Here is a 23,295-nt window from a genome sequence, read left to right on the forward strand (position 1 = left end):
GTTTTGAGTGTCCAGAAAAGTGCTATATAAATGTAAGGAATTATTATTAATTAATTATTTGCATTTATCATAAATGAAAGAAAGTATTTATAGAGCGCTTTAACTGTGTATTGTCAAACATTAACTTTAGAATCAAATAAGGGAGTCTATCCTGACTACCAACAGTGTGCAGCATCTAACTGGATAAGGAGACAGCAGCCATAGGACAACAGCACCAGTGCGTTTACTACACACTTGATAAAGCCAATCACTGAATTGATACCCATTCTGGATAAGGGCAAATGGAGGAAATTTGGCAAGGACATTAGAACCACATGCCTACTTTTATACGAGAAGTGCTGAGAATTTTATTGACCACAGAGCATCAGGAGTCTCTATTTTGTGATTATTATCTGAGACAAATTTTGTGAAATCCTATAAGATTCCCGTAATCCTACTATAAAAGTTGTGATCATTAGTTTACCATTCACCGACATCTGTTTAATGATCGTTGCAATCTAATCTTCTCTCCAAAGACATACTGGAAGATTTCAGACACTTTCTTGCAGTGTGACTTCAGCTGCAACACGTGTCAAACCAAGAACCAATATGAGCATCAAATCTGATGATGCAATCAGAAAGACATCTTCAAACCAGCACAAGGAAATTTCAAAACGGCTGTTTTTCCTTGTTATATTGAGGCACTCCTTGAGCAATACAACTAATAAAGTTAGTTCAACCCTGCTTAGCTTCATTATGCCATATACTAGTATTATGTGGCACTGGTTGAGCCTGAGAACACTGCAGTCACTTGTACTTGTAACTTCTGAACAAGAATGATTATTTCCACAGCAAGTTTTTATCAACTCTATGAAACTCAGGTCTTAGAAGCTGAGCAAGCACTTTGCTAGACTTCCTCTTGTTGTCTTCAGTGGATTTGATTTTTAGGTTTTATATACGATGCAGCTTTTGTGGGGCTGTTTTCCTGGTTTCTGCTCTTCACAGCTTTGTTATGACAGCTTGAACTGCTTTAAAATACTGTTTGGTGTCTATATTGCATACAATGCATTACTTTATGCTCTGGTTTCAAAGAAAGACTAGGTATTATTTGCATTCATTGGAGATAAAGAATAAATAGCGAATAAAAACAGTTTGAACGGACAGCTACAGAGCAAAGATCACCACCCAGGATCTCTAGATACTTACTCCACAAGACCATCCTTAAAGATGTCAGAACTAACAATACATTCAAGTGCAACATTCACTGAATCCAGGAAAACACAAAAAGAATGAAAACACTGAGCAAGATTAGTGCAAGTCACAAAAAACAGTCACATCTGCTGTTCTGCAACCCAGCAAGTATCCAGGTGGCCAAGCATATTAAGGCAAATATCCCATCAGCCATTTACATGGCAGCAACCAAGTGCAGTTATAATAACAATATTTATTGAACAGGTGTGTCAGTAAAACCAGTTCTCGTTTACAATGATGACCTGGTCAAGAGGCAGCATAAAAGCAGAAATAAAACTGTGAAAATAAAAGTCTGTAAAAATTTATGGTAAAAAAACAGCAGCTGTGTTTTCTGGTATTTAACTGTTAAATATACAGCAGGTATAGATATTAAAAATATGGTAGGTACATAAAAACCTTTCTGCATTTATTTTTTTATTTATATATATTTTTTTTTTTGTTATACAGGAATGTTTAAGTGCTAACATCTACACAAAATAAGTTTGTAACAGACAAAAACACAACCCTTTTTAACCACTATGCTGCCATCTTGAGGTGGAGGACACTGTCCGGTAACAAGCTGCAGATTGCTAACGCAAACAACAGTGAGGTATCTAAATGTTGAGGAGCAAGCTAATTGGCTGCTGAGGGGCACACAACCAATCACCTGCACCAAGTAATGTAGTTCGAAGCAGATTGGATATAACTTATCAGCCTATGCCCCTGTGTGTGAAATGTGTTTCTTGATGCCAGAGGTCAGAGAGAATGGGTAGACTTGCTAAAGGTAAGACAACAGTAACTCAAAAAACCACTTGTTTCAACCGAGGCCAGCAGAAGAGCATTCTTGAATACACAACAAATCTAACTTTGAAGCAGATGAGCTACAACAGCAGCAGTAAAAAAAAAAAAAGAAAACACCAATTTTGTACAGGATCATTAACATGTAATAGTACAAGCCTGGAAAAGGTTTCAGCAGTCTGATGAGTCTTGCAACATTCAGATGGTATGAATAAGGTGTAAATGATACAAAAGCATGGTTTATTTCTGCCTTGTAGCAAAAGTTCAGGCAGCTGCAGGTGGTGTAATGGTTTGGCGATTTTTTCTAGGCAGACTTTGGGATCCTTTGAGAGCAATTTAGTATTGTTTAATGCCACAATCTACCTGGGTATTGATGCTGTTCATGTTCAGTGCATTTTGAACCCAACTTACCCCATCATTCAATACTTCCTGCATCACAGCACACACACACTGTACAAAGCTCAAATCATATCATACTAACTACATGAAGATGACAATAAATGCACACAAGGTCATAGTGTAAGAGGTCAAGTCAAGTCACATTTATTTCTACAGCACACAATGCAGATTGTGTCAAAGCAGCTTTACAGAGATGATCAGTAACTCTTAAACAATCAGATACGTTTCAACGCTGTGAAACAAGTTAAATACATCAGGCACATTCAGATAAGCAGAATGCCTGGCCAACCTTGGTTTGAAAATCGATTCAAACCTGACCAAACCATGATTGTACCAAGATGTACCTACCTAAGTGGCTGATGTGTGTGGTAAACCCCTTTCTGTTTATTTGCAAAGGATGAGTCTTACTTACTGTAGGTTATGGCAGCTGCTGCGTGATCTGTGAAGGTCAGTGTTTTATAGGATTTATTCTAACTTTTCACACTCCAGGACAGTGGCCAGCTGACCTTCACTCTGAGAGACTGTGGGGGAGGCTTTGTCTTGTCAAGCTTAGAGACAATCAGGTGGTGAACCAATCAAGACAGTATTTTTAAGTGGTAGCCTGACATCTGTAATGAAAAATGAACAACAGGATTTAAAGGCACAGTTCACCAAAAACATTTATTCACTCTTTGGTGAATTTGCTCAATCTCAACCCTGTTTCTTTCAGTCAAAGGCCGTTTTTTACCTGCATGATTCCAGCAGGATTTTTCTGTTGTAAGGATTAATGTCTAAGTACCCAATAATACAAGTACAAAAGACAGCAAAATATACAACACTGTTCTAGTGTTTTGTATTAAGAGTGTTTTATTTGAAGAAACTCATCTTTCAGCTCTGTAGTTAAGTCAATAATACAGGAGTAAAGTATATTACAATTCCTAGGCAGCAATATTGTAAAGGGTGGCACAGTGGGTAGCATGATCGCCTCACAGCAAGAAGGTCGCTGGTTCGAGCTTCGGCTGGGTCAGTTTGCATATCTGTGTGGTGTTTGCATGTTTTCGATCTTTTCATGTGGGTTTCCTCGGGGTGCTTTGGTTTCTCCCACAGTCCAAAGACATGCAGTATAGGTGAATTGACCCTTTGCTAAGCCACACCTAAAAACTGCCACACACCAATCGTGGCTTAGCAATTGTGGCTACGCAGGAGGTCTGTCAAGCTTTCAAGCGAGGGAAGCAGGCCAGAGCTTTGTGCATATGGATTGTACAAATCTGATACCCGGTATCCTAAAGGTTTGGATGGGGTGGGGGATTTTTTTTTTTTGGCTTTCCCAAACCTAAAACCCAAGGGAAGAAATGCCAGCATGGATTAAGCTGTGTCAGAGGCGATAAAAGAGCAGAGTTAAGTTGGCTATGTTTTCGATATTCCTGACACATTCAGTGATAGACGGCAACAACTCACACACCTTTCACCCTAAAAAGATCTAAACTGTACCTTTAGGCTAACCTAGCTTCAATTTTGATTAAATTATTTTCTAATCAGTAGCACATGATGTAGTGAATATACCTCTGTAATGCATACTGCAGTCCATTTTCGTCTGGCTTTCTTAGATATCTCACCTGCTTACCAAAATGACTAATTATATCCCTGGCAATGTCTGACACCAGCATATACATATTGTAATAGACGTGCCAGGCTTGAAAGCTTGACAGGTGTAACAAAAGTAACTAAGGAGGGCGGGGCTTAGCAAAGGGTCAATTGGGTAAGCTAAATTGTTTGTGGTGTATGTTTGTGAATGAGTGTGTATGGATGTTTCCCAGTGATGGGTTTCAGCTGAAAGGGCATCCGCTGCGTAAAACATATGCTGAATAAGTTGGCGGTTCATTCCGCTGTGGCAACCCCAGATTAATAAAAGGACTAAGCCAAAAAGGAAATGAGAGAGTAATATTGTAAAGTAAGGGATTTTTGTTAAATAACAGTAACAAGTCATCTGTAATGTACACTTTCAGGAAATAAAGCTGTCACTGGTGCAGTACCTTTTTAAAAAGTACATACCCAAAGAGTCCACAATGGAACCACAAAGGTGTATTAGTGCCCAAATGTAACTAAAAAGTTTCTTTGAGGTACCATTATGGACCCATACAAATATGTACCTTTTGAAAAGGTATTGCCCCAGTGACAGCTCCTGTACCTTTATTTCTGAGTGTATTACAGTTTGGAAGTAGCTTGCACATCACTGCAACAGTGAACAAACTTAATATAAATATAACAACAAAGTGAAGCAATATTATTAAAAATCACAAATGAACACTAATATAATATCCTCATCGAGTTATTTTTAGAATTATTGTATTTAGTATACACATGCCATTAGTAATAGAGAAAAAAGTCTAATTAAAAAAAGTCTATAGAAAGATTCTACCAATATGCAAAGTGAAAAAACAAACAAACATATTTTTCACAATTGTAAGTATATTAGAATTATATATGATGCTTTTTTAAAAAACAATACTTTATCCTTTAGAAACTGTGGTGTCGAGCGAGAGGCTGGAAGTAAATCAATTCTTTTAATAGAGCCAGTCAATAACTACTCCCAGTATCGAGTTGACATTTGAGGGACTAATGACAGATGAGTTTTATCAACCAGGCAGTCCATTTGGGAGCACATTTAAATACGTTTGCCCTAAGGCCTTTATTCATTTAAAATCTTTAGCAAACACATGCTCATATGTGCACTTTGTGAACAATGTAAAATGATGCCTATATTTGAGATTCAAGTGTTTCAATGTATTTCAGACTGACACATTGGATTGATTTTTATCACAATATGCTTTTTCTATATCACTACCAAGAAAGAAACTCAAAAGGCTGACCTGGGTTTATTTTGTGATAATCACATATTTGTTCATTTTCCTTCAGCTTCATCAGGGGACGCCACAGCGGAATGAACTGTCAACTTATCCAGTATATGTTTTACACAGTGGATGCCCTTCCAGCTGTGAACTCAGTGCTGGGAAACACCCATACACACTCACAATTACACACATACATTTCAGCCAATTTAATTTATTGAATTCACCTATACCGCATGTCTTTGGACTGTGGGGGAAACCGGAGCACCTGGAGGAAACCCAAGCGAACACAGGGAGAACATGCGAACTCCACACTGAAAGACCAACTGACCCAGCCAGGACTCGAACCAGTGAGCTTCTTGCTGTGTATTAATTAACATTTAAGTTTAAGCTAAATGTTACCAACAAGCAATTAATGTATATGTTGTGACTTAACTTGGAGGGGCACATTATCATTAGCTCATCCACAACTACTCATGAATTCCTGTGTTTAAACTGTTCATGTTGTTCTTGACAGAACACTTTTCTATTGTTATTCAGTGTAAACGCACTTGTTGGACGTGCATAAGGAGTTAATGAGTAGTTAAGAATAGGTTAATGATGATGCCCCTTCAAGTAAAGTCATGATTTAATTATAGATCATTAGATCATGAATTTTTAATGGTTAAATTAGGCATTTATTAATGTGGTATCTAATACATTAATTAACAAACAATCATGTACTAACAATTATTTAAGGGAGCCGTTATTCACACATGAACTCATGTATGTTGTAGGTAAAGTCAGTTCATGATTAGCTTGTGCCTTAACTCATCATTGATTCATAATAAATGTAATGTTTAGTAAGTTTACATATGAACATGTCATTATTCATGTACTGTTTTTGTAAAGTGTTACTGAAATATCTTATGTCGTTATTCCAAAAATAATTAAAGACGATGCAAAATTAGGTAATGTCTAACAAGATCCAACAGCTAAAATCCTAAAAATAAATAAATAAGTAAATTAATAGAGTATTTTTGTCGAATTAATATGTGGATTTGTGCATGTACTAGTGCAAAGGCATATTAATATTACATCAATGCAAATTGTAAATTGTGTAACCAAACAAATATTTTACAAAAAAAAAAAACAGCAACAACAACAACAAAAAAACACACTAAGCACATCAGCTCCTGTTTTTTTTTTTTATGTCAATCACTTGGAGGCTGCCGTTGTTGTTTTTTCTCTTCTTTTAATCTTTAAATCCCCCAGTGTGAGGCATGAGGAAGTCATATCCGTTGGTTTGGGAAAAGTAAAGCAAAACTCTTTTTTTTTTTCTTCAGAAGTGATAAAGGATCTTGTTTACCTCAGAGTCAGAAAGAGGACCAGAACAAATCAAAGAAGTTCAAGGAGATGAACGCACTCTAGTGAGAATGCAGGACATTCAGAATTCAATAAATCTCAGAATGTGCAGTCAAGAATGTGGAGCATTTTGCATTCATTCTGTCAGTGCGTCAGCTGATTGGAGAGAATACATTTCAATGATGCTTTGTTTTACATATTTTCTTTTGCGCCATGGCTGAAAATGCAAAACACGCACACAAAAACAGCAGCAAAGAGAGTGAGATGAGGAAAAAAGCCACACAAATGATTGATTCTATCATTTTCCTAGTGCTCCATGAAAGCGAAGACCTCTCCATGATAGAGAATGGAACTGGCAGGTATTCAAGGTTAAGATGATAAGAGAACTTATCTTTAATAAGCTACTTTATATGAAGAAATAGTATCCAATAATTAAAATTCTCTATTTTCTCACTTGCTTGACATTCCAAAGAGTATGACGTTTGTCTCGAACACAGAAAACAGGCCAAAGACATCAAGCTCTTTAAAGAGAGAAAAAAAAACCCATCATAAATGCCGAAGCTGTTTTCACAGTATTGCCTTTGATGTCGTTTAATAGCTTTATGTGATAGACAGACCAAAGTTGTGCGATGAAAATCAGTGACACATGTTTGGCGGCAACAGTGTCAAACCTGTCATTTCAATTGCTGTATCCTAATGCCAGCTTAAATAAAATGTTAAGAGCTTCGCTGGCAGAGAAGATAAGTAAATAAGTAAATAAAAGCACATTTCATCATCACACAAAAGACATTACAAAGCTTCAGAAGAATTGATGTTGCATGAAACGCTTTTATTATGCTTTTTTGTCCTTTTTGCAATATGACAGACATGGTTTGTGAATCTGAACTGCTACAAAGAGAAACGTAAAGATATTTTAAAAAATAAATCTGTCTATAAGGTGGCAGAGTGGCTCAGTGGTTAGCACTGTCACCTCACAGCAAGAAGATTGCTGGTTCTAGTCCCGGCTGGACCAATTGGTATTTCTGCGTGGAGTTTGGGTTTTCTCCAGATGCTCCGGTATCCTCTACAGACCAAACACATGCAGTATAGTTGAATTGGATGAACTAAATTGGCCATAGAGTATGAGTGTATGTGGGTAAATAAGTGTGTATGGGTGTTTCCCAATATAGGGTTACAGTTGGAAGGGTATCCGCTGTGTAAATCATATGCAGGAATAGTTGGCGGTTCATTCTACAGTGGCAACCTCTGAAATAGAGACTATGCCAAACGAAAATGAGTGAATGAATGAATAATCTGTCTATTTGGTCAAAATTATTGGCAACCTTGATAAAGATGAGCCAATAAGAAAACAAATAGTTCATTCTTCCTATCTTATGAAATAAAATACTAAAATATTTAATGTGAATTCATTTTCACTGAAATGCAGAAATTGTATCTCATTATAAAAGCTATATTTTTCCTTCAATAAACATTAACCAAAATACTGGTACACAGAAATTCTTAAGATTGGAAATCTCTATTCTCATTCATATTTAAAATTTTAGCATAACTGGTTGAGTATGAACATGAACATGAAACTGGCCAACCCTAACCTCCAGTTTCAGTAGTAACAGAAACAGAGGCCATATTCATATCACAGTAAGTAAAATATGCTTCTAAAAAATTGCTTCGAAAGCTTACTTTCCACAGGCCCGATCCAAGGATTACAGTCTTCTAGAAATCTTTCTTGAAATTCCCTTTCTAGCAGTCTCATAATGGACCTTGGTTCTGCCTTGGCCTTCTCAATCTTCTGACTTAAACCTTATTGAAAATTAGAGTGCAAACTGTATGGGAAAGTGCACAGTAAACAGTGTTTCAAGGATCTAGATCGTCTGGGTTGTCTCTTCAAGGTTTTCTCCACCCTCAGCAAGTTTTATAACGGAAAACTGTTAAAGCTGCAGATAAATAGAGGTTGCAAAAGGTACTGATTTAATGGGTACTAATAATTTTCCCCTCAAAGCCTTGCTTCAAGGGACAAGCTTCAAAACAGCCTATTGTTATGTAATCTCTAGCTGAAAAAGTTGTGTATGCCAGGAATGTTGTAAAAGGCATTTCTATTTTTATCATTAATATTTGGAATAAACTGAGAGGACTTTTTTTCAGAACTTAATAGATTACTTACTATATTTTTATTCTATAGAGGTCTGACAACATTTTGTTCCAATGAACAAATAGTGTGGTATTGTCCAACATTATTTATGCCTGGCAAATTCTGACTTAAAAAATTCTGACTTTTGTAAGCTGTTTGGAGTGTATCCACAGTCATATTGGGGTGTTACAAAGACAATTAGTATTTTTTTTTACATTTCCTGGCGTTAAAATATTACCAAATCCCTCCCTTTATGAGGCCCAGCACAATGTGACATAGGAGTGTGGTTTCCCTGCCCACTAATTTGATTGACAGCCACATATTAACATGTCTCGGTAGTAACACATAATCATATCAATAAGACAAGACGTGCGCAAAGCAACTGGAATTGAAAGATCTGTTCAGCTTGCTGTGATCATCATTCATCATCAAATGCGATAAAAGTTTTTTAAACAGTGCATGTAAATGAATTACAGTGATTTACTTCAGCTTTACTTATCACCACAACCTTGTTTAAATACAATTATAAAAGAAGACGCTTCAATTCCAGTTTGTGGATGTTAAATCAGGTTTATTTTGTACATTAACATAACAGATATCCATACCGAACTGGATATTAATGTTTATCTGGTCACATTTGCGTTCAAAAACGATGTGCGTGTGTCTGTGTGCATGTGCGTCAACTTTGTAACGACATCGTATGTGACTCATCATTGCAGAAAGGCTTGAATTAACTCCACAACAAATACATCAAATAATCATTGGGACAGTTCTTACTGTAATATTTCTCACAAACGTTACATGAGACCTGCTTCCTTCATGTTTATCACTGTGCTGTTTATCTGATGCAGCTAAAGTGGAGATTGAGGCACACTCTGGCACGCGCGCTGGAATATGGCTGGGGAGAACTAGCGTTAAAGACACAAGCCACAAAAACAGCTACAAGCTGCCCAGAGCTGAAAAATTACATACTTATGAAAGGTATAATAAATAATCTGATGGGAATTTTGAGATGAAACTTTACAAACACATTATGAAGACACAAAATACTTCTCTTTAATCTTGAAAAAGTAGTAAAGTAGGTACCCTTCAAGGTTTTGGCTCAGATGTAAAAAGCTGAGAAATATTTTTTTTCCACAACGATGCCTCTTGTACATAGTCTTATATCTTTTGGGAGAACCTGTGTCATCTCCAGTCAATAGGAAAAAATAACTTGCTGGTTGAATAAAGGTAACTTTAAGTCAGAATTTGCCAGGGGTATGAATAATTTTGAGTTTGACTGTATATTTTAATTTAATCATAAAATATATATTTATTTTTTCTAGCCTAAATTAAACACCTGCTTGGAAAAAAAGTTTTTAAAACATTCATTAGAGATCAAAATAATCATGGGACAGAGTCTGCCAAAGGGGCTGATTTTTAAAAAAGGATATGAAGGGAAAGAGTGCAGCCCGCCCTGGACAACACAGTACTCACTGCAGTACATGCCCAGGTAATGTCCTGCAGCTCACTCCACACATCTGTCTCTCACCTCCAACTGAAGTGGCCATAAATAGGATGTTGTCATGGTGACCACATTCACAGGGTGGTCATTTCTTCATTTACATAGCATAGGGGTTTTCAGGAAAATCTGAATTCCATGCATTCATATGGCGTCTGATAGGGCTGGCAGCTGTCCAGAGAGCCTCTGCCTCCGTCTGCTTTACAATTAGCTTCTCCCCCATCATTAGCAGCCTGCAAGGTCGGCACGGGGTGCATCTAGCCTGCTCTGTAATCACTGTCGATGGGGCTGGATGGCCACTGCGCTCGCTGATTGCAGACCGGGCTCCGCGGATCAGCCGGGACGGTGTTGAAGAAACGCCACTGCTCATCAAGGACTCGTGTAGTGCCATCAGCCACTCGCTCAAGAAGATTATCTGACATATCATCAGTCTTCAGGCGAACAAAACAGAGGCAAGGACTTGTGCATTACGCGAGAGGAGAGACAAGTGTCTGAATGTCATTAAAATGAAAAAAGGCAGAGTGGCTCGATTGCGACTTTCCATGATGTGTGTGTATGTGTGTTGACAGGTGTTCCTCACTCGTCTTAATGACTGCTGCCATTACATGAATTGATGATGTGAGACAATAATATTGGAATCGTTAATGAAGCAACATTTCTAATCTGAACATAAAACAATGGTCTCACGATAGTAGTTTAACCAGTAAAGCATGATGTTACATTTCTCTTTAGTCTGGGAGACAAAAGAGAGGGTGGAAATGAATGAAAGAGAAAAAAAACTGTGACAAAAAAATGCTGTCCCAAAGTGAAAAAAAAAGACTGAAACCTAATTTACGAAAATGCTTCACCATAAAAAGGAGCAATAATCAGGAGACAGCAAGGCTTGAAACAACAAACAAAATGGTTTAATTGGTTTTAGGAGGCACAAGAAAAAGTAAAGACAAATGCGCAAATGCATTATGCGCATAAACTTCCCTCATATTCCTTACTAGCCAAAAACAAAGAACATTTATCAAACAAACAGAAGCATGCTCAACCTACAATGTACCTACAACTGCTCAAACACACAAGATTTATACATATGAAAGCAGATTAGTAGAAATAGAAAAAAAGTGCAATTTTATGGGTACTTAGAAGTGCACTTTTTTCTCTATTTCTGAAACCAATCTTTTATTAAGATATGAAACTGTCCTACCCTGACTCGTAGTTTCACAGGAGCAAAAGCAGAAAAAAAACTGAAATCATTGTAACGAGTATCAAAGTGTATAGCGAGGAAGAAGACAGCTGGTACTCGTACTGAAAGATTTATTTTCCACAATATCTCAATATATCAGAAAGTCAGCCAGCTTGGCTTCAAATTGGATTTTCTATAGGTTGCCCAAAAACTTGCACATATGGCATAGGACAATGAGTAACTGGAGTGCTTTTCTTGGTTATGAATACCGTCTTTCCTTCTGAATCACTGCGAATGCACCGTTATTAGTAATGACTAAATTTACCTACTTTTGGGCCGCTCTTTTCCCAACTTAATCACCCATTGTGACAGGCGCATGACCACGCCCACTCACATTATTAATATTCATATCACAGCAAGTAAACAATATACACTGTTAAAAATTGTCCCGTTAAAAAACAGTAAAATACTGGCAGCTGCAGTTGCCAGCAATGTACTGTTATTTTACAGTATGTTGCTGTAAAAATACATGGACTACATTGATTTACACAATACTCAAGTGAACTCATTTTGCTCACTGAAAGCAACTGCCTCAACTTGGTCAACTGCTGAATGAGTTTATGAAGTAATGTGCTATATATGCTTAGAAGCATACTTATAATGATAACTTATTTTAGTTAATTAGAAAAGTTCGGTTTAACTCTAATGTCTTATTTTTCACAACAGCACACATACATGTAAATCTGGATTCACCAGAGAGATTCTGACTGCATCAGCCACTAAACAGCCGCTATCTTTAAATAGAGAAACATGCAGAATAACATCAGCAGTTCATTGTTCATCTTTAACTCATACACTAGCTCTACTCTCCTCCACAACGGTGACACACAGAAGAAATTAGCTTCAGGTTTTACAGTAAAATACTGTTTTTTTCCTTGATTTAACAGTAATCTACTGGCAGCTGTGGTTGCCAGCAATATACTGTTTTTTTACAGTCTACTTCCGTTGTGTAAATTAACAGTATATTACTGTTAAAATACATTTTTACACTGTGTTTTTACCTCTCACACCTTTAACCCTTTAAACCCCAGAGCCTATACTTCAGTTTTAATTGAAGTGTCCACACTACTGAGTGTTCAAGAAACATGGAGCAAAGCTGAAGTAAATTCATTAATTAACTGACTAATTAAATGATAATTGAGGATTAACAATGAACAAATGAAGAAATACTGAAGGGAAAAAACAAGAACAGAACATACAAAACTTTAGTCACAGCTTTATAATGAAATAACCTGAAGAACAACAAATGATTAAATCATTTAAATGATCAGCAGATGATTAAACAACTCTACAAACATCATCACCAGCTACACTTATTACTTAATACATGTATTTTTGTATAACATCTACTAAAGTTCTTCTTGAGAAAAAGGTGAAAGTTTTACGTCACCATCATGGAGAACAGAGTTTGCTTTAGTTGGGCTCTTAGCCCTGTCATTTTTAACATTTATATATCTTGGCTGCTGCAATTGTTAAGAACTTTGTTTAAAAAGCTCCTTTGTTGAGGCAAGCCAGCCAAAAACCTAAATAAGATCTGGTGATGTTCATGTTGCTATTAAATGGCAGAGTCTGTTCTCATTTAGTATTATAAAATTTACTGCTCCTATTCAATGTTAAATCTATTGTTTTACATTATATGTATATATATATATTGCAATGATTTCTGGAAGTTTTTAAGAATATCTTGGACAATAACACTGCTCTATGGTGTAAATCGCACTCAAAGAGACATCAATAATCAGCATATGAACCTCAATAATGGTGACAACAAATTTAACAAAATTAACAGTTTAACTCACAAACAGGCAACTGAAAGTCTAAACATAAACAACAGCAGAATCAAACACAAATAAAGAAAAGTGTAAGACCATTATACAACATTTATTTATACCGCAATGCATGCTGGGATATTTGTACAGTGCCACTCCCAGCATGCATTGCAGCATGAAACATTTGAGATGTTACCATTGTTGAGATACAAGGTCAGATTCATGAGGTCTGGGTGTGTATTTGTCATAACTGAACTGTTTTTGTATGTTATTTTTTAACTGTTAAGTAATTTCAGAGGTATCTTTTCTGTTTCCACTTCTCTTTAATTAAATTAATACCTGCAACTAAGCATAAAATCTATTGCATGACACCCTTCATCCAGATTTATACCAAAATATTTATCAGAACTGATTTCAGATAAATAGATTTCTCTATGTATTGACTTCCCAACTTTATTGCTATAGTACAAACATTTTGTAAACTCTGTATTAGAGCAGTTGGAAAGTCTTCTTAAATGAGTTCAAGGGTGAAGAACCCAACTAAATCAGCCCCTCACTCCATTACGGTGACACAAAAAACACCTTAATTTCTGTTGGATCTCAATGAGAATTGTATGGACATCAAATCAGTCAGTAATAAGTGTGTCTGCTGTTGTTTGTGAAGTTGTTTAATGATCCTCTGCTGAGACTGAAGGTGTTTTATTTTATTTTATTTTATTTAATGTTGTAACTCAAGTCACTGTTTGTGTTTCTTGTTTATTTTCTTCAGTAATTGTAATTATTAACAGCAGGTGTTCATCAGTGTCTGAATTCACTCGTTAGTGTTCATTAAAACTGTCTGGTGAACTATTTTAGTTAACTAGTGTATGAAATAGTGAACAAGGACACAAAGCGTGATTTCAAACACAGACTTCAAAACATCGAATCTGAACTCTGTTAGCTCACAGTTTTCTGCAGTTGGTTACTTTCTCGAAAACAAAAATGTTACCCAGAAAGCACTGTTTTTAACAGAATATTACTGTTTTAGTGAAAAAACATTATTTTATCGTAGAATCTGACCGTTTTTTAACAGCAATTTTTTACAGTGTAGTAGGGACAATATAGTTCTGAATATTACAATGAAACCTCTCATTTCCACCATCAGGACTTCAAGATTTCACACTATGCTGATGATTGATAATAAAAGCTTATTTTGGAATGCTGTCCCGGGAGAGAGCCCTGAGCTTATGAAATCCGAGCCCTGGGCTCCCTCCCATTTGCAGGGCAAGAGGGGAGTTTAAGCTCAGGTAGATCTCAGGTAGATCCCCTGCTTATTTCTAGCTAAATAATGGATATGGATTCTTGCTGTGAGGCAACAGTGGTAATCACTGGGCCACTGTGTAGCCCATCTGAAAAGGAGGGAAAGTTGGGGTGGGGGGTGGGGGGTTATGACAAAGAAAACTCTGGTTATGTATAGGGAATTAGGAATCATCTGATCGGATAATCGATCATGAGCTGATGCAGGAACAGCTAAGAACAATCATAAGCACGTGATCCTCTTAAAATTTGTTTATAAATAAACTTCACAAAATAAGCCTTTTTTGTTATCAATTGTAGATGTAATGAATGTCTGAAAGAGGATTGTTTAATCTTGATCCAGTGTGAGGAGAGACCAAAAACTCTGCGAGAATAAGAAAGCTCTTCAAAAAAAAAAAAAAAAAAAAAAAAAAAAAGAGGAAAAGGTGCGCTATATATTTGATTATTTTAACTGAACATTTTGGTAAAATATACAGAAAATCATGGTGCTGGTGGATGTTTTTTTCAGTATGGCTTTTTTTGTTGTTTTTGTTGTTTTTTTTAGAACAAATTGAACGAACGCCCTGAATAGTAATTTTAAAGAGGCAATTGTGTGTATTATGACCTGAGAAGATGATATGAAATCAACCAACGAGAGGTTCCCATAAATCTCAATTTATTTTCTGATTGGTTAAAGTGCAGAATGTCTTGCATTTTTAATATCCTGCGTATAGTCAGTGGGATCCAAACGGCCACACACCAGCACACCAGCTGATTGGTGGAGAGGAGACAGTGACGAAGTCCTGCTTAGCTTCAGTGGACGACCGTGTGAGAGTTACAGTGAGCTAGCTGCCAGGTCTAGAAAAGACAATAAAGCAGAGCTAGAGTAGTCAGTGTAACAGGTGAATGGTTAAGGCAGCAAGAAAAAGAAACATAAACAATGAACATACAAGGGTCAAAATGTGGCTAGATAATCCAGGAAACACTTAGTAATGCTCACTACAGGGAAACAAGACTCAGTCAGGAGGTGTGTGGTGTGTATATATATATATATATATTTGTGCATAATCAAGGGGTGATCTGGAAACTGGTGTGTAAGTGAAGTGTGTGATGGGACATGTAGTTCAGTTTAGTGGCAGATGTGTAGTTAGACTGAATGATAGATAATTCTCCAGTGATATGCAAAAGCTAGATTGCTGGTGATCATAACATTGTGTTTAGAGCCAGAGGTCATGGATGTAGTTCTCAAGAAATGCATGAAATTAATATATATCTTGAATACAGTGTGTTTACACATGCTGAGTACAGATGCTTTAGCCTGACAAATGCACAAATGTTCACTGTAGCAGTATAGGGTTCATCAGGGCTAAAGTTGAAAGAAATTCATGTTTTATGCTTCCATCCTATTTTTTTATCACAAGCTTTTTTATTTAAATTTTTTCATTAATGATAAAAAATAGGTTTTCTTGAAGTCCTTGGTCTTAAAATGTGTTTCGAGGTTTTTTATATTTTACACACAAAAAAAAACTTCTCTAATGTACTATAATGTTAGAAGATTACACAGAATAGAGAGTACAGAGATCTTTTTAACAGGATAGTTTTCAGCTATTTTTAGATTATTGTCAGGGTCTACGTATTTTGCAACACAACCTCATTGTAAAAATGTATCCCTGTATAATCCTGGTAAATCTGGCTAGATTTTGTCTTTAAAATGATCTTTTAAAATGAACGGGACAGTATGACACCACAGATGGCTTCTGTTTCTTTTACCACTACTTTTGAAAACAATGTCAGTTGGGTTTAGGAAAGGGGGAGATTGAAATCCAGAAATGTATACAGGGCTACATATAAATAATGAGTCTGGGTTGGCATTTTGATTTGGAGTTAAATGTTGTAAAACTTAAAGACAAATTTTTGTCACTAGAAGTCATGTATTTACAATGAACAAAAACATATATTGATGACGCTGTGACCACCAGTGTGCAATGGAAGCCACAAGACAACCGTGCCAGCACACTCACCGAACACCCGCAATTGGTGGAGTGGAAGAAAAGTAATAGAACTTATTCGGTGGATGGGGATGATTGGAAGGTGATGATGATCAGTTAGGGCCAATAGAGAGAATTTGGCCAGAACTTCTTTACAAGAAGTGCCATGGGATTTTAATGACCACAGAGAGTCAGGACCCTGGTTTAATGTCTCATCCGAAAGACAGCGCTCACTGACAGTATGGTGTCCCCTTCACTTTACTGGGGCATTAGGACTAATACAGACTGCAGGTTGAGCGCCCCCTGCTGGCCTCACTAACACCACTTTCAACAGCAACCTAGTTTCCCCATGTGGTCTCCCAAAAGCCCTGCTTAGCTTCAATGAGTAACCAATCTTGGGCTACTGGGTGATATGGCTGTGGACTGCATGTCTGAAATTGCATGTGCAAATCTGCAGCCAAATACCATTGGTGCATCATTAGTATGTCAACACAGGACAAGGTCAGAGACACTATTCAAAATTGCTTATCTCGCTGGATTTAAACATTTTTGGAAACATTTGGGATAATGTAAGCACAGCAAAATATAACATTTTTGGATATTTTAATGAAAATAAACTTACATATTGTGCCTTTAATGGTCATTTCTATGAGGATTACTTTCTAATTCAGTATCTATTACAGAACTCCTCAGCCTTTTTGACTACAAGGCCTCTCACTGTCCACAACAGTATTCAATGGGCAAACAACAAGTTATTAGTTATTTACTAGATATGAAGATTAAAGATAAGGATGCTTCTCTTTTAAACATTCTAATTAATAAAATCCATATTATTACAATCATTGCAGAAGTTTTTATCAGATTTAGGGGATTTTCCTCATTTGGATCTTCAACTGCAGGTAAAAAAACTAAACCCAAGCCCATCAACACCACCAGCAGGGGGAGATGTTGCTTTTACGATCCAGACAGGCCACCTTGAGTGGAATTCTTTCAGCATCTTCACAAGAACACGTTCTTTGTGCTGCAAAAACCCTCACACACGCCACACATTCTTCACATGCTTGATTCAACCCTTTTTATTAATCTTTAAAATGAAGAACTATGTAGAGCAACTCTCATGGCCATATTTAATACCTGCCCATTTTTAAATAGTGCGTGAGTCACTAGATAAACATAGATGCAGACATCAAAAACGCTGATGTATTAGTCATTTAATGTTTTAGACTGAAAACGAGAAATTGAGTAATTGTCCTGCCATGTTTCACTACTGTTTATTTAGCCCTGAAATTTTGAAAGAAAACAACAACAAAAAGCTTCGACTTGTAGTGGGTAGAAGCAATCACTGTGAGTTGATTTGATTCCTGCAAGCTCCTCATAGGCGATGATGTGTCCAGTTCAACGTGCAATTCCCAAAAGCACGTTGAGGGTTTGTAATGACTCCAAACTGCCTGTGAAGCCCTGAGCAAGAGACAACAGTCATGCATAGCCGGCTGAGGGTCAGCAGCTGGGCTTCGGTTGATATGGAGAAACAAATGACTATCAAGAATCTGCAAAGACTGAAATGAAACACAGCAGAGCTGGACCCGGCCACAGGGAAGTGCTCAGGATTTGAAAGTGTTGCTGTATGTGTACACATGAATGCAAATAAACACACACTAGGGGCTGTGATGTTTATTGCCTGCAATTATATGGTAATTGTTGCTTTAACAATGTGTGAGCTGACATTATTGAGTCTGTCATCTGCTTTGCAAATAAACAAACAAAAACATGCCTTGATGGTCCAAAAGAAATCACTGTGTAATGAAGAAGCTGATTACAATGCAGTTAGAGTGATACTATAAATCAAACAATGAATGCAAGTTAAGAGCACATATACAGTACTTTGTCAAAAATAATTAGTTGAATCAACTTAAACTGTTACCTTGCTGTGTACATTTTTTATTGTTGTCTTGACAAAATATATCTTTTTGAAACAACTTAGTATTAGAGTCAAACTAACATTTTTAAAAATGTGCAGATATGTAATAAATGTGCTAATTTTACTAAATGAATAAAGTTCTCTTGACTATCATTTCCTAGTTTAGTCAAGCTTTCAGCTGGGAAAAATATTTTAACTTGAATTATTGTGCCATTTACATGGGAGGAAAATTTGTTACTATAGGCGTGCCAAAGGCTGAGTGATATACCAATGATGATATACAGCTATATAGCACTGCTATGAATGTAATATTGTGCTTATACAACAATTGATGGCATAATCGTGTATATAAAAAAGAAAATCAAACATTGGAGTCTCAAAATTCTTTTGCATGAGGAACTACTTTTTTCTGCCAAAAAAATCAGTCCAAGGCACTTCGGCACTCCTTTCTTTCACCATTCATTCACATCTGCAGCGGACCATCAGAACAGCAGAAATCATTGCTACTTCACAAACATCACTTCAGAGTTTGTATTTCAATGATTCTCTAGCGTAATGTCTAAAGTGACAAAACAGGTTATTTTGCTCACATTTTTATAAACTTTATGCTCACAAGATAATAAGGCTGGACTGGCTGAATGCCATCAGTCTAGAGAGATTCCCAGTAATTCTCTATTGACATCGGGAGATCATTATCCCCAAAAAAGCCAAAGCAGTGCAAACACTACCAGATTACTGTTGTGTTTGCAATAAGGAAAAACGCTAAACACATGAGGGCATTTCTTCTTTCTTTTTACCAAACTAGTCTGCAGCAACGAAAACAGGAGATGCATTAGAAACAAACAGATGGCCAACCAAAAAGTAACTCGGGGTAATACAAAGAGTGGTCAACACAAAATAAATGCATTCCTGATATCTGAGTCAACATCTCACACTACAATACACTACAATTACTATGGTATAAACACAGCACTACAACATACAAGATAGACATAGAATGCCACTTTTGATCCACTGTGGTTAGAAATTACAGTTTTTTTCTCTTCTGAGGTCTTATGCAGTCTCTGTCGCCATCTTGTGGATGGACAATGTCAACTGTCTTTGCTATGTTTAATGACAAGCTAATGGCCACTGATGCACTGTGTCTCAGAAATTGTAAATTGGCACTGTCCTTATAAATAAACTACATAGTTGCAATCTAAGCAACTACATTCTTGACTAAAAATATCCTGAAAAATACATTGTTGTCCAACAGCTGCAATTTTTGTCAAACTGTAGAAGAAACAAAAATTTCTTCTAAGGGTGAAACTAATTTTTTTTTTCTCACTTGATCCAAGAATTTTTAGATATTTATATTAAAAACATGAGGATTCAAATTAAGAAAAAAAATTCTGCATTGTGGTTATTCAATTTCTGTACCGGAATACAGTTAAGACTGCCTAGAAACTTCTCAAATAGTGCTAATCAAACCATCTTGTAAAACTTTTTATACCGTATTGAGACACGGAAGGGACATGATGGTGGAGAAAAAAAATGGGTGGGAGAAAAAAAAAAACTAGTAGGATGTTTTGCATTATCTTACAAATATGTTTAGTGAGGGATCGCAAATACGCTTTGCGTTCGCTCACAAAACTGTTGTTCGACAAGCACTTCATACAGGACAGCCCTCCTGTTTTTGCCAGGATTGTCCCATATTTTACTATTTTATCCTATTATTAGTTATTTTCATATATTTCTCTCATATGTTTAATCTTGAAAGCACGTTGAAATTAATATAAAAAGGTCTAAATTCACTTTCTTCCCATTAAAGCTGATCATCGATCGGACAAGCTCCGTATGAAAAACTGATCCCAGATTAGCTTCTATACATGACATTTAAAGTGACACCTGTTATCAAACAAGGGAAGAGCAGCAAATGAATCTCTCGTTTAGTTTTGTTTGATAACAGAGGTGTCAGAACGCACTGATATAACGAAAACACTTTAACTGTTTGTGCTCATTTAAGAGGAAATTAGTTGTGTTTGAAATAAAACACGCAGGATGTCCGGGTATGTTTACATAGTAAGTGTATTTGTCTGTTTAAACACACTCCCGAATTCCAAATTGTCCTGCACTTTAACTTACCTTTAAATTATGTGTACAGCTGATCTAGGAGTCAGTCAGCACATATACATGCATTTACTGATTCAGAGGTTGCATGAGGGGCGGTGATCGACGATCAGCTTTAAATGGTAAAAGAAAGTGAATTCAGACATTTTTATATTAATTTCAACGTGCTTTTAAGATTAAAAATATAAGAGAAATATAGGAAAATACCTAATAATAGGATCTAATGGTAAAATACAGGACAATCCAGGCAAAAACAGGGTTGTCATGTATGAAGGGAAGTGTTTGTTTTTTCGAGATAACACAAAACAAAACATCTTTGCGAGGGAACGCAAAAAGTTAAAAAAATATGTTTGCTATCATTTTTTTTCTACCACCCATTTATATATATATATATATATATATATATATATATATATATATATATATATATATATATATATATATATATATATATATATATGTATATATAAACAAACATTACTGTATATTGGATGAGAAAGGTCTGAGAATTTCAAGTTAATTAATAATGACAATTTTACATTTCAGTTGGATATATTGTTATTTTGAGAGACAACTTGAAAACTCTCAGTATCTCTGGATTAAGTTTAATAGTTATGATAACTTTAAGAAAGCAGTATTTGGTGGAATGACCCTGACCTTCAGTCACATTCACAATTCAAAATAACTTAAAATAACTTCAATCAAAATGAGAAGACAGATTATTTACCAATTCAGAATGTAGGAGTCCATCTATTAGCCCAATGACGAAACTAACAGCATGGTCGAAGGTTTAATGCATATAAGCCTTTTCTAGTGCTTCTGAAATGAATTTTATTATTTATTAGAAGTTATTTATATTCATTTTTCAGCTCCGAATTCAATCTGACTCCAATTTAAATGATCCTAAAATTTAGATTGTATTTCTAATTGTAAGAACGGATCACATTCATCATTTATGATTTAATTTAGAGTTTTGACATTTTCTGGGGTCCGATATTCTAATTGTACGTTCATTAGGGACCAACATCGCTCAGAGTTCCACGCCCTGGGTTTGCGCTTCTTCTCACGGACAATATGTCGGCACTCTGAAAATAGTCAGAGGATGCAGGATTAACTAATATTTAGATATGTTGGTTGCATAACGCTCACCTAATCCCTAAATAAACTGATTTTTAGCCAAGCCCATACAACTTGCTACTTCCAGTGGTCAAATGACTAAAAGGTCTACATGTTATCGGCACGCTATGGCTACGAATAATCAAATGCGCCTATTAATCAAATTTATGCCAAGGTAATGAAGACTCCTCGTAATCTACTGGATACAATGAATTTGCAAAACTCCAGAATTAATCAAAACTTAACATTTTATTTGTTAGGTAAAATTGTATTCTGCCAATTACATAATAAATCATCAGGAAGCCAATTCAGAGATGAGACTAACAATACAACATCCATTAATCAAAGATAAATCAAAGAGTTAGAGATGCATACCTGACCAGAGAAATACATTGCAGCATAAGTCTCAGAGATGCTTCAATGGGGTGTCTTTTTACAAGATCTCCCCCTGTCCTATACCACATGTTACCTTATATACTCAAGTCAAAACAAACAGCCATAATTTCAAGACAATAGAAGTGTCACAGAAACCCTTGCCTGGTGAATTTGGGGAGTTAATCATCTCTAAGGAGGGGGAGCATCTGGCAAAGATCTAATCAAAGTCAAAAACCAAATCAACATAAACCAGTGAAATAGTACTGTAAAATTAAGACCACTTTACCAATCACACAGAGGCATTAAACATGATACCAAACATGAATATAGTGCTGCAATATATATACACCATATTAAAACCCTGGACATTTGATGTAAAATGTGCTCTGATAAGCAAGTCGCTTAAAGGTCAAGATGGGGGGCTTGGGGTGAAAGGAGAAGGATCCATTCCTGCATTCTTCCCTGATCTTGTCAATGACATACAGTCAGGAAGATTTGAATAGTACAGTTGAACAGCTGGTTTCTTCATCACTTCTCTGATCAGAAAGTCCATTGTAGCATTCCATAGCAATTCTTATGGTCTTGCCTCATGAAATTCCATAAGAGTTATTAGGGTCTGATATTCTGGAGAGATTAAGCCGTCTTACAAGAAGAACTTTTATCAGACTTTTGTAGAACTCTGCTCAAACACAAACCCCTGTCTTGTCAATCCTCCGGTCACAGTCAACATTGAATGAATTCTTTATTTTAAAAGAATCCTTATGGCTTTAGTGTCCTATTTTTGTATTTATTACTAGCCTAAATCACCCAACCACAACAAATACACACTTGGCAAAAACAGTAATTATCATTATCATAAAACACCCTCTAAAATATCAAGATATTTTTACACAACATTAACACACACAGAGATGCTGTCAGGCTATAAACAAAAACACAAAATCAAGGCGCAAGAGTTTTCAAGTTGTTGTCTCCCGAGGAAAATTCAGCTCTATCCAAGGATAATTAAAATGTAAAAAAAGAAACAAGCAGTTGGAACAAGAGTGTTTGTTTTTTTTAAATAAAAAAGCAATTAAGCATCCCATGTTTTACTCATTTTTATTTATATATTTGCTTGTTTAATGGTTAAAAGTAATTAGAATTTTCTGTTCATTTATGTTGTTAGACATCAAGTGCTCAGGAAAGGAGGACAGGCGAGAGAGAAACTGAAAGATTGGGCAAAAGGAGACAAAGGAGTGCAGAGAAGGGACGGGGTGAGGGGTGTCCATTTGTCTTCGGACGAGGAGGGACGTGCCAGATTCTGG

General features: G+C 36.2%; 1 long non-coding RNA gene across 2 annotated transcripts in view; it reads right to left on the reverse strand.

The window, feature by feature from the left end:
* Positions 1-2,527: 2,527 nt before the first annotated feature.
* LOC110439024 (uncharacterized) overlaps positions 2,528-23,295 on the reverse strand; it is a 33,264-nt gene continuing 12,496 nt past the window's right edge. The window contains exon 3 of one of the 2 annotated variants that reach the window (XR_011006997.2): positions 2,528-3,014. This is a non-coding gene — a long non-coding RNA (uncharacterized lncRNA). Of the gene's footprint in view, positions 3,015-15,148; positions 15,344-23,295 lie in introns of those variants that run through there. The other variant, XR_012393376.1, reaches the window with a different exon arrangement.

This window comes from Danio rerio, chromosome 17 (genome assembly GCF_049306965.1).
Source record: "Danio rerio strain Tuebingen ecotype United States chromosome 17, GRCz12tu, whole genome shotgun sequence".
In the NCBI taxonomy this organism is placed as follows: domain Eukaryota; kingdom Metazoa; phylum Chordata; class Actinopteri; order Cypriniformes; family Danionidae; genus Danio; species Danio rerio.